The sequence below is a fragment of the Astyanax mexicanus genome, chromosome 1 (genome assembly GCF_023375975.1).
Source record: "Astyanax mexicanus isolate ESR-SI-001 chromosome 1, AstMex3_surface, whole genome shotgun sequence".
In the NCBI taxonomy this organism is placed as follows: domain Eukaryota; kingdom Metazoa; phylum Chordata; class Actinopteri; order Characiformes; family Acestrorhamphidae; genus Astyanax; species Astyanax mexicanus.
In genome coordinates, this window is record NC_064408.1 from 110,051,213 (window position 1) to 110,063,627 (window position 12,415).

A 12,415-nucleotide genomic window follows, 5' to 3' on the forward strand; every position below is an offset into this window, starting at 1 on the left:
CATATTTTACTTTACAACATGTGTAATGCCCTGCTGAGTGCAGTTTAGCTGCTTCATGGCTTCAGCTCTGCCTGTGGGCGGTCGCAAGCCAAGGTGGGCGGGGCCATGAATACTAATTCACGGGTTGATGTAGACACGAGTATTTTTCCTGATTTGACTCGTTTTTCTGAATATTTTCTTTTCTTAGCTACTGCAGATAATGGAGGTTGAGGAAGAGTTTCTTGTACATATTGTTTTCATATACAACTCAGAGAGACCTATAGTATTTCACAAAGAACAAGAAAAAGTGCATTTTAGCAGAAGGACACCTTTAAATCAAAGGTTTGTCCTGTGTCACATACTGTTGATTTCTGTTTCTTGGCATTAGAATGGTTTTCTTGATACTGGTTGACACAACTAAAGGCTGCACTGTTCTAAAAATGGGAAAATAGTGTAAGTTAAGACACATTAACTTTAAAAAAGAGAAGGTACAGGTATAGCATTACCATTTTATCTTAAGGTCTGTATCACTTCCAGCTGCTCTTGGGTTCCCCCACCTCTGGAACAGCAAGGGCGTGTGTTGTCAGAGAGATGTTCCCACAGACGAGGGCCTTTAATTGGTTCTTTGTTCACCTAGCAGCCGTTGCCATGGTATCTCTGCGGAGCTACCGCTAGAACTGTCACAAACACCGGTGGTGTAATCAGGTTTGCATGAAGTTTGTAAATACACACATATAGACACACATAGACACACACACACACACACACACACAGGCATACACACTCATGCACAGGGGAGCACTGTTGTGTCAGGGTGAGCGAGGATTAGAAAAGTGCTTCTGATGACTCTGGTTAATTCAGTGATACACACACTGCCCCGCCGTGTGGGTGTGTGTGTGTGTGTGTGTGTGTGTGTGTGTGTGTGTGTGTGTGCAGAAACGTGTGCAGAAGGCTGATCTCCTGATCACTTCTCTTTGATAGAGATGTTGCACTGCATGCTGATATTTTATTCATGTTGGCTCCGAATGCTGCAGGCCAGAGCAACCCTGTTCAGGAGAACACTCAGAATAACTGATTCTCTCTCTCTTTTTCTCTCTCTTTTTCTCTCTCTCTGTCTCTCTCTCCCTCTCTCTCTCTCTCTCGCACACACACACACACGCACACTTGTGAATGCAGTACAGAGAGAGAGGGAGAGAGGGAGGGGAACGGCGCAAAAAGAGACAAAAAGATTTGACTGAAGGTGGTACAGAGGGAAAAAATGGAAGCCGCACAGTCAGAGAATCGTCTGAACCTTCAAGGCAGTTTCAACTCATTCAGATTCTTTTTCACATTTGAAGAGTGGAATGGATCTGGATATACAGACTGCCATGCCAAATGTTATGGCACCCCTAATCAGAGTTACTGTTACTGTGAATAGTGATAAAGTGAGTAGAAGATAAAGATCTAATGATTATTTATTGTATAGATTACTATAATGCCTTTTTTCCTTTTATTCAATTAATTTAAAGGCTTGATTACAATATTTTCACATTTTAATGATTAAAATTATTTGAAATAAATCAAAATTATCCAGACCTTATATATACATTTTTACAAACAGGAACATGATCCTTGGTCCAGATTTCTGATGTGACAACACTCCCCATTTGGAGTGGTGTTGCACTGTTTTACTGTACAAATATGAAAACGTTTCCTGCATCCTTACCATTAAATCCAGTCTCACTAGATGGCTGCAATAAGCAAACACATATTTGGAGAAAAACGTGCACAGAATGTTATGGACGAACTGTTAAGCATGGTGGTGGGTGGATCATGCATGTATTGGTTCTAGAGGCAGAATCTCAAATAATGTGTGATTAAATGAGAGTGGTAACAGTGATATCACTGGTTATTAATAGTACCTTCTAATTAGTTGTCTTATTTTGCTGTTTTTCACAGGAGGCATGTGTGAGTAGCAGGTGTCAGCAGTGGGATCTGAAGCTCCGTAGGACCGGAGACCCCTTCACTACATCCTGATTTCTGCCTACAGGTACAGGCCCGTAGCCAGCATTGTGATGGGGGGGGATCTTTTTCCCCCAAAAGTGGACTTCATTTGGCTCTCTACTCCAATGCCCCCTAAATACACGAGCACACTTCAAACCTTTTAATTTAGACATATTTTATTTATTATAAGTTTGTTGTGAATCTGTTGTTGCTGTCCTTATTTGTTCGTCTGTTGCTCCCCACTGTTAACATAAATTTGATATAAATGTAAGTGTTACTCAAACTTCCTACATCTGTGATGTGACTTCATTGTCTGTCTCTGTTGCTCACCTCAGTTGTCTGTCTCTGATGTTGCTGTCCTTTATTGTCTATCTCTCTACTATTGACATAAATAGATAAGAATTACTTCATTAGGAACACTATCGGTATGGTCATTAAAACTTAAACATGAATTAATAATAATATAAATTGAAGTGTTCTGTCTTATTAAAATCTTCCTATAACTGTGCTGGGACTTCGTTGCCCCCCCTCCACCCCCCTTCAGCTCGCTGAACTCGGCGCCTGATTGGCTGACAGAGCTCATTTGCATACCGTCTGGTCTGTGAGGGTCTGCTGATTCATTAGATATGCGTGGATTCGTGGAGCGACCAATAATCCGCTTTTAATAACGCGTTAAAGTTGATATTATTTTTTTCTGCCTCAAATTATTTCAAGCACTGTTTGGATATATGTGAGAATTGTGACTGGATTGCGTTTTGAAGGTAAGAGTGTGGGGGAAGCGCTGGAGGGGGTTGGGTGTGTGTCTCGAGTGTCCTGAGGTAAACACAAAGCGAAACACAAGCAGATTTAAACTCTAAACACAGTTCCGTAATCCGGAGAGGCAGACGGTTCGAATGGTGTATAACATGTCCGCATTCGATCAAATATGGACGTACGAAAAACGTAAATATGAAAATAATATTTCATAACTTTCATAAACCAGGCATATTTCGCCCCAAATGTTTATTTTCTGAAATGAGATACGGCTAAATAGGCTAGATAACTGAAAAGCTTTAAAATGGCATATTGGGTGTCTACATTGAACCTATAAGTATTCATAAACACAGCCAGATATTAAATATTATATTTTTCTGGCCCGCCGGCGGGCCAGGGCGTGTTAAGAGGTTAACCCCCTTTTTACACCTCTATACTGTATTTTATATATGGCCTTAGGAGCAACAGGCATGTTGAGAGTAAAATACACCCTAGCTTGATCGTCAGAATTGCAAAGTGAGTGACTGAATGTTATTGTCACTTAACCTACATTTCTTAAAAATCAACTAAAATCCAGACATTGGATTTATCGCAATAATAACAGTAATAATCCGGTGTTACATGTACAATATACTATTGGGCTAAGCCGAGCCCGGCACTTTTAACGCAGGGGAGTTGTAAAGAAATAGAAGCCTGCACTCAGCAGCTTACCGATTTTGGGCCTTTTTTGAACAAGTCACCAATATTAGTAACAATGTTACCGCCGTTTTCTTCCGTTTTCGCTCCTTGTCTTCTTTTTTATCCATTTTCTCAAGTAACTTTCCCCTGATTCTTATTCTTTCCACAAGCTAAGAACAGAAATGGGGGAATTGCCGCCACCTACTGGATTGGTGTAAAACAGTCTGAACAAAATGTGTAAAGAGAAACATTAACAATTTTTCTTACTCGTCACTACTCTGGGGGATTGGGGTGGCTGAGGGGGGGTTGTGGGGGATGGGGGGGGGGGATCGAACGAACCCTTCGATCCCCCCTGGCTACGGGCCTGAGGTAAGTGTGTTATAGATCACTGACCTCAAGCAGTTTGGACTGTGTGTCTCTCCACTCTTCCTCCAGACTCTGCTCCCTTGATTTACAAATGAAATGTAAAATTTACTGATGATCAGTGATGATATGGGGAGACATGTCATCTGCTGGTGCTGGTCCACTGTGTTTTATAGAAAAATTTTCCCTGAAAATCTTACAGCACTTCATGCTTCCCTCTACTGACAACTTTTATGAAGATGCAGATTTCATTTTTCAGCAGCACACTGCCCACACTGCCAAAAGTACCAATTGATCTTATATAATATTCTAATTTCTGATTTTTGGGTTTTCATTGGCTGTAAGCCATAATCATCAACAATAAAAGAAATAATCACTTTATGTGTAATACATTTATAGTTTCACATTTTAAACAAAATTACTGAAATAGAGTAACGTTTCAGTGATATTTTAATTTTTTGTACCACAAGAATTTACACTCTCAGTTTGAGTCTGTCTGTCTGTCTTGTCAAATTATGGTTCTAGGCAAGTAGTAAATTCCAAACATTTATGCATAGAATATTTGTGGTGAAGGTATAGTGTATATATCAGTTATTTTTCAAGACCAGAGTTTGTTGGTAGGTAAATGCCACTGGGAGAGATGGGTCCAGTATTTGTATAATTTAGGGCCTGATACTGTGTGGGTGTATTGGTGTGTGTGTCATGCTGAATGAGGAAGAGAGTGTAGGTATAAACAGAATGTAAATTATAAGCGTATTTTAGAAGATATTAATAAATATGTCTGAGTTTAATAAGGTGCTGGTGTGTGTGGGTGCTGGTACAGTGCAGTGGCAGTGTCGGCTCTAAATAGACAGTAATGCGTATTGATCTGCACAACACCACAGAATGGAAGAGCGATTGTAAATTGAAGTATTTAATTCCACTTGCTGTTAGTGCCAGGCCATGCATTGGTAATCAATTTGTGTTCCTTTTTCTGCTTTTGACAGCACATTTTCTATTACAGCCTTCACACTCTTGCGCTGTGTGTGTGTGTGTGTGTCAGCATAGCGAGGTCATGGTTTGACCTTTTTATATAAACTGGAATTAGGTACAAAACTGATGCATTGTTTTATGCATTTTGTTGTTTTGTAATGCACATTTCTTGCAGTCCATGCACCCCTCACACTCATATATATATATATGGAACGAACCCACAAGAGAAATCTTGAAATGGAGCTATACACATGGAATTATAAATTAAAATTCAAGATTTTTTGTCATCTTACGGAGTACAGGTGTACATGTGAGTGAAAAACTTCAATGAAAAAAACACTTAAAAAATAATTAAATAGAAATATACAGATAACTTTACAGTATACACAGTACACACAATAACACTATTTACATATAAACATATGGTATTGCACATATTTGGGTATGACTGAAAATATAAATATATATGGAATGAACCCACAAACTGTCTGCGGTCATCAAGAGAAATCTTGAAATGGAGTTATACACATTTTTACTGTGTAATGCTTGATTACCTTACAAATGTCAAATTATGAATTTAAAAACTCTCATAACTGTATATACAATGGACCCTTAAGGATTGTCTATATGTTTGTAGAGATTTTACTTAAAACTAATAAATCATAAATAAAAAAAATTACACTTGATCATTTATTTATTGATGAAATTGATCCAATATTACGTATCGGTGGGTCCATTACTTTCACAACATTTCTATTGAATTAAGAACAGAACTTTGACCTTGCTTTTATTATTCTTCTCATAAACATCCTTGTGTAGAATGACTTGTGTGCTTAGGGTCATTGTCTTGCTGCATGATCCACACTCTTGAGATTTATTTCTGATATTTTCCTTCAGTTTTGCTGGATACATTTCAAAATATATTTATTTTTGAATCAAATCAAATTTAATGTATTTCTGTAGAGTTTTTTTTACAACTGATGTTTTCGCAAAGCAACTTTACAGAAATGTGGACACGGGGCAGAGAATCAGGCAAAACATTAAGCATATAATACAGAACCCCCAGTGACAGCAGAGCAAAAGAAAACTCCCTCAGAACTGGAAGAGGAAGAAACCTTGGAAGGAACAAGGCTTATATATAAAGGGGGGAAACATCCTACCACTGGTCAGACAGCTTTTAAATTAATGTAACAAAAGGATCATTATACAGTACAGTAGAAAGCAGTTAGAGTTAGAGCTCATATGAACTCTGATGTAATTGGTATTGGAGATTACGTTGTATTGGATACTTTCTTTGTTCATCAATGATGGCAAGTATCACTTCTCCCCTTCCAATTCTGATGTCTGTCATCTAAAATGATGAAGTATCTGCCAGTACTGATTAGTTTCCAGCGGTAATGTTTATTATACAATATATTACGATATCAAAATTTTGTCCCATCCCTAGTACCGATACCAACTTTGACTTCACTACAAATGTTTATAGGCTTTATTTTGGTGATGGCAGTGTTCTGTATCCCAAATAAGATTTATAATAAGCTTGAAAGAACGCCTTTTACTTGTTAAATAACTGCTTGTTTAAAATGCTTTCTTTACACATTTAAGTAGGAATGCATAATAATTTAACACCAAGGACATGCTGTTGCCTCAGTCACGCACCATAACATTACATTACATTGGGCAGACGCTTTTATCCAATAATGCTGTACATTTATCAATAGATGGCCGGGAGGTAGCGTAAGCCTTCAGGAGTGATCAGTGCAGGTAGGAAGGAGCTGTTCTTGTAGGCGATTGTAAGAGCTTTGAATTTATTATGAGAAGCAACTAGTAGCCAATGGAGCTCAATAGGCAGTGGGGTGACATGGATGATTTGGCTGACTAGACTAGAGACACTGCTGTGTTCTGGACCATCTGAAATGGTTTTAAAACCTAGGCTTGGAGGCCTGTTAGTATGGCAAATAGGGAAGGAGATGCAATTCAATAACTGTTTCATGTATCAGTGTTCTCTAATGCTGATACGATGTGTGTGTGTGTGTGTGTGTGTGTGTGTGTGTGTGTGTGTGTGTGTGTCAGTATTGCCACTGACAGCATATTTATGTCTTCAAAACTATCGGCTTAGTGGTGTTCCCTAAATGTGTGGTTCCCCCATACAATCTCAGTGCATCTAATTATACAGGCAGCATCATCCTCTTTTATACATATAGTACCTAAAACTCTCCAGTTCCACGTAATGTTTTTCTTTACCTTTAACTGGGAAATGCTCAGAGCTCAGCTCGTGTGTCTGCAGAGTTTGTGGTTTATTTGAGTCAAAAGAAAAGTAGACGAGTTGTCAGAATGTATATTCAGAGAAATGTTGGTTTTAGGGTTTGTTCTGTAATGAGTCATCATTGAGTAAAAGAAGAGGAAGTACCCAACCATGACGGGGGCGGGAACGTATTTAGAGAGCTGGATTTTCCTCTCCAGTTCTGCAGTTTTTATTAGAAAAGAACGGGTTCTACTGGCCTTCCGGGGGTTCTTAATCACTGAAGACTAATTATCCTCTTACTGGATCTTCTCCTATCTCTCTCTCTCTCTCTCTCTATCTCTCTCTGCCTATTTTTTTCTCCAAGTGTGTGTTTTTTCTCCAGATACATCTTGCCCACTTCCCCTTCTGCTCTAGCTTGACAAAGCCGGTTAGCCTTGAGGGTTTCCTGCTAGCAGTGTGTGTCTATTTCAAGCTGTGACACACACACACACACACATACACTCACACACACACACACACATGCACGCAAGGTTAGTTTCTGACCCACTGACATCATCAGCACTCTTCCAAAATGGCCTCAGGTCTGCGTGGTCTTATCCTGGTCTGAAGCTGATAGTGTGATCGGCTTCCAGTGATATATTGAGCAGATGGAACCAGTCCTCACAGTCGCTTTAATTAACGCATTGCCTGTTTTAGCCAGTTGATGTGTTTTACTAACAGTAACAATCCCTTTCAATCCATGTTAGAATAAATATGATTAAGAGGAACAGTGACCGTTTTTGTTTGAAACAACCTGTTTTGTTTCTTAGGATCTCTGATCCTTGTCTTGCTGAATTCAAGAGTGCCTGAGCTTCAGATCATGGATTTAAGACTGAATCCTGAAGCTGCAAAATACATAGTCCTTCACACTACCACCACCATGTTTACCGGCTGGTATTATACTCATACTGTGTTTGAGCTAACTGTGATCTAACCCCTGTTTTTGTTTTTATTTTTATTTTTTTTTAAAGTTCCAAAGTCATAATTTTAAAGGTTTTGTATGTCTAGTACATGTGCAGAATTGACAATAAAACTACTTTACTTTTGATTTTTGTCAGGAAAACTTTATATGTTTCCTGGAGTTCATTTTCTTTATGGTGGAGTCTGATAGATCAGCTTTGCTCTTCCAGATTTTCCCTATTTAGGAGATAAAAACTCTAGATGTGTTTTGATGGAGTTTTTTTGAGTATTACATGGCGTTGTAACTAATTCCAGATTTCACATTGCTTGAAAGGTTATGATTTAGTTAATATGTTTAATTCTGTCTAGTTTAGAAGGTTAATAAGTGTAATAATTTTTTTTCTTCACTCTGAGTTTTGCAGAGTTAAATTTTACTCTGACCAGTTCATTGAAGTGTGTGTGAATTAGATGGAGTGTAATTACTGCTGATCACCCTGGCTGGAAGGGGTACCCTGTTGTGGGAGGCAGCCCAACTACCGGCTTATCCTTCAACTGTGTGTGTGTGTGTGTGTGTGTGTGTGTGTGTGTGTGTAGTGTGTTTAGTGTGTGTGTGTTTGTAGTTTATTATGCATGACCATGTCTGGGTTGCGTGTTAATTATGGAACTAAGTCTGGCAGCCCCATCCTACCTAACCAGCTGAATATTCTCTTTGAGGTTATCATGCTAATACCCTCATGCACACACACACACACACACACAAACCGCTACATATTTAAATACATGCCTGAGCGCACGATTAGTTAGTATCTAAAGAGATTTGGGAACTGAAGTCAGTCTGTGGAATGTGTTATTACTTTTTTATGTGTATTTAAATACTGCGAACCAGTTGGACTCAGTCACACTGCGAAACATGCAAATTATAAGATTTGCAGGAAGCAGCTGAATTTATTTGCTTGAAAAGTGTGATGCCTCTAAATTTGAACTGTGAATAGGATGTAATTACTAGTGACTGTGCAATATTTTACAACTGCCTAGCATGCTTTTACTCAGGGTTTCATTCAGGGTTCAAAATATGTCTATCTCTGCTAACTGCACAGTGCATTACTGGTTATTTCTGAAAATATAAATGGAATCATATAAAATATATAATGGAAACATTAATTTGTTGATCATCATTGCAAGGTAGTATTATTGCTCTTGCAGTATTAATATATCCTGTTTCCGCCATGCTGTGAGCTTCCTGACCACATCCTGATGTCTCAGTGGGTGTTTTGATGAATGATGGTAATCAATAAAAAAATAAATAACAGTGCAGAGATGTGCACAGTGTGCTTAATGCAAGTCCTTTGTTTCAGGCATATGAAAGTTGAGTCTTGAGTTTCTGCAGTGAGAGAACAGCCTGTGTTGAGTCTTGAGTCAGATTTTGGGTGTCTGTGGTGAAAGTCCAGTTTGATTCTTGAGGCTCAGGGGTCTTAATTTTTAAGGGAAGTGTTCATGTTAGGTCTTGATTCTTGGGTTGAGTCTTGATTTTCTAAAGAGAAATGTACAAGTTGAATCATTATTCTTTCGGGTTGAGTTTCGAGTCTTGCATTTCTGCAACAAGAATCCAATTTGAGTCTTGAGTTTCTGGGATTAGAGATAAGGTTGAGTCTCTGGGATCTTATGTCCTAAGTTTTTGAGAGGAAGAGTTGAAGTTTAAATTAGTCCAGATTGATTTTACATCATTGTAAAGATGTAAGAAAAGAAAAGTCCAAGAGGAGCCATAAGTCTCTGGGAGAGTTTTAAGTCAAGTGTTGAGTTTCTTGGATACAAATCTTGAGTATCTTGAAGAGTCCAATATGAGTCTTAAGTTTCTGGGATTAAAGATGAAGTTGAGCCTCTAGGGTTCTATGTCCTGGGTTTGATTTAGAGTTTGAGTCATGATTCTCATGAAGACGTAAGAAAAGAAAAGTCTAAGATGAGGCTTAAGCCTCTGAGAGGTTCTTAAATCAAGTGTTGGGCTTCTTGGATGAGACACCAAGCTGAGTCTTAAGTCTCTGGGCTAAAAGTCTTAAGTTTCTGCAACAAGAGTCCAATATGAGTCTTGAGTTTCTGGGATTAGGGATAAAGTAGATCCCCTGGGGTCTGTTGTCTTGAGTTTCTGAGAGGAAGAGTTTGAGTTTCATAAAACCATATTCAATTTACATCATTATAAAGATGCAAGAAAAGAAAAGGTCAAAATGAGGCCTTAGTCTCTGGGAGGGCCTTAAGTCAAGTGTCTGGTTTCTTGAATGAGACACCAAGCTGAGTCTTAAGTCTCTGGGCTACAAGTCTTGAGTTTCTGGAAGAAGAGTCCAATATGAGTCTTGAGTTTCTGGGATTAGAGATGAAGTTGAGCCTCTGTGGTTTTATGTCCTGAGTTTCTGAGAGTAAGAGTTAGAGATAAGTCATGAGTCCAGATTGAATTGACCTCATTGTGATGATGTATGAAAAGAAAAGTCCAACATGAGATTTAAGTCTCTGGGAGAGTCTTAAGCCAAGTGTTGAGTTTCTTGGATAAGAGACCAAGCTGAGTCTTAAGTCTCTGGGCTACAAGTCTTGAGTTTCTAGGATTAGAAACCAAACTCCTCAGCATCCTCAGCTTAATGAGTCTTAAGTCTTGTCTTGAGTTTGTAAGGAAACAATTGGAATTTGAGTCACAAATTCAAGTAAAGTCTTGGTTCTCCAGGAAGGAGTCTCTGAGAAAGACTCTAAAGTTTCTGGGAGAGGAGGCGAAGTTTAATCTTAAATCCTTGGGAAGAATCTCTTTGCACTGGTGGACTGGAGCTAGGTGCCCTACGAAGATCCTATTGTTGAAAAGCATCTCTAAATGGCAAAATAAGACAAAGTGTCCTTTTTGCTGCCATACCTCTGGGAAAAAGTGATAGGTGTCCCTTCTTACAATAAATTATGACTTGCCCTTTAGATCAAGAAAGTTTAATGAGTGCCCATCTGCCCTTCAGTTTAAAAGGGTGCTGCTATGTTTTTTCGCCTCTGCCCTTCATAGTCTGCCACTGATCCCAAGTCTTAAGTTTCTGGGCTGAGAGACCAATTTGGGTCTTGACTCTCTGGTGTAAGAGATAAATGATCTGTATATATTTTTTTGGCTTTTCTCTACAGGTCTGTTATAACAGGCTGTAGACCGGGAGAGAGGATTTTTCTCTACAGAAGCTCATTGTCTTGACTTTGATCACATCGTCTCAGTTTGCCCTCTCACCGGTCGATCGTTCATAACTCATGTCCTCGTAAATCTGCCCAGCTGGCAGCTTCCCTCCAAAGGTATTATTCTCATCAGTTTCTTTAACTGAACAGCTATTGTTTATATGTCTGCAGTAGCCCAGGATTTACAACCCAGGTGACACCATTAGCCAAGGTGGTTTGCCCAAGAAGAAAATAATGGGGTTTGTGCCACATACAGAAACAGAGCTTTGTAGTTTATAACCTTCATCAGTCTGCTTTAACACCTCCTTGCAGAAACTTGTTTTTAAACTGTTTTACTCTGGATGACAGAAGGTGAAACTATATATGCAGTATCTTGGGGTCCTGAATATTCAGTATGTGAATATCTTGCCCTTGTGTCTGCTGTTCTGCAGTTGTTAATATCAGTAATCAGTGAGTTTATTGTTACATTACTAGCATTTCCATACTTCAGATCTGCTGTTCTTTTGTGTGATTTGGTGTCTCTGAACATTGCTTTATTTTAATTTAGTATCCTAAAAACTAAGTTGTTAATTTCCAAGTGAAATTATTTGTTGTAATATTATTAATTGTATTATTAATTATGTTTACTGTCACGGCTGCATGGATACAAACGCAAATAATATTTATTAAAACAGAAAACAAACAAAAAATGAAGCAAAAACAGCAACTCAGAGTAAACACAGAACATAAACGCAACCGAGATAGACGTAATCCACGTACAAGAACTGAAAAACTAACACCGAAGACACACACAAGGCGGGAAAGGAAACAGAGAAAACCTGGGGACTGGTAATGAGGGGGCGGAGCTACAAATGACGACAGGGAAACAGGGCAAGGATGTGACATTTATTAAGTGCCTTTTATTGCTTTATTTTTTTAACACTACATTTCCACATTTCTAAAAACATGTAAAGAATTTGATTATATTTGTTCTGATTATTTTTAATTTTGGTAGAACTGAAATTTTCCACATTTCTAAATATAGTCAATTTATTGTAGCTAAATTCTCTGTGAATCTGTGAATTTTTTTTTAGAGATAATAAAAATAGTGTTTCTTTAATATTTAATTTTACTCTGTTAGTTAACAGGGACATTGTTAATACATCACATACAAAGTGTGTGTGTGTGTTAAAAAATGTTATTATAAGTTAGTGGTAAAATGAGTTTATTTCAGGTCATTTTAAAGAGCTTCTATTGGTCCTTTCATCAATATCGCGTGAAATCTTTAATATTGTGAACGATATTACACCCTGAAATATCGTGCCATATCACCCACCCAGGGTA

General features: G+C 38.4%; 1 protein-coding gene across 1 annotated transcript in view; it reads left to right on the plus strand.

Moving 5' to 3' along the window:
• Positions 1 to 12,415, plus strand: part of galnt1 (UDP-N-acetyl-alpha-D-galactosamine:polypeptide N-acetylgalactosaminyltransferase 1) — a 218,950-nt gene that overhangs the window by 88,025 nt on the left and 118,510 nt on the right. Inside the window, exon 3 of the mRNA XM_049464310.1 lies at positions 1,918 to 2,008. The gene's annotated coding sequence lies outside the window, so the exon portion shown is untranslated. The remainder of the gene's footprint in view (positions 1 to 1,917; positions 2,009 to 12,415) is intronic.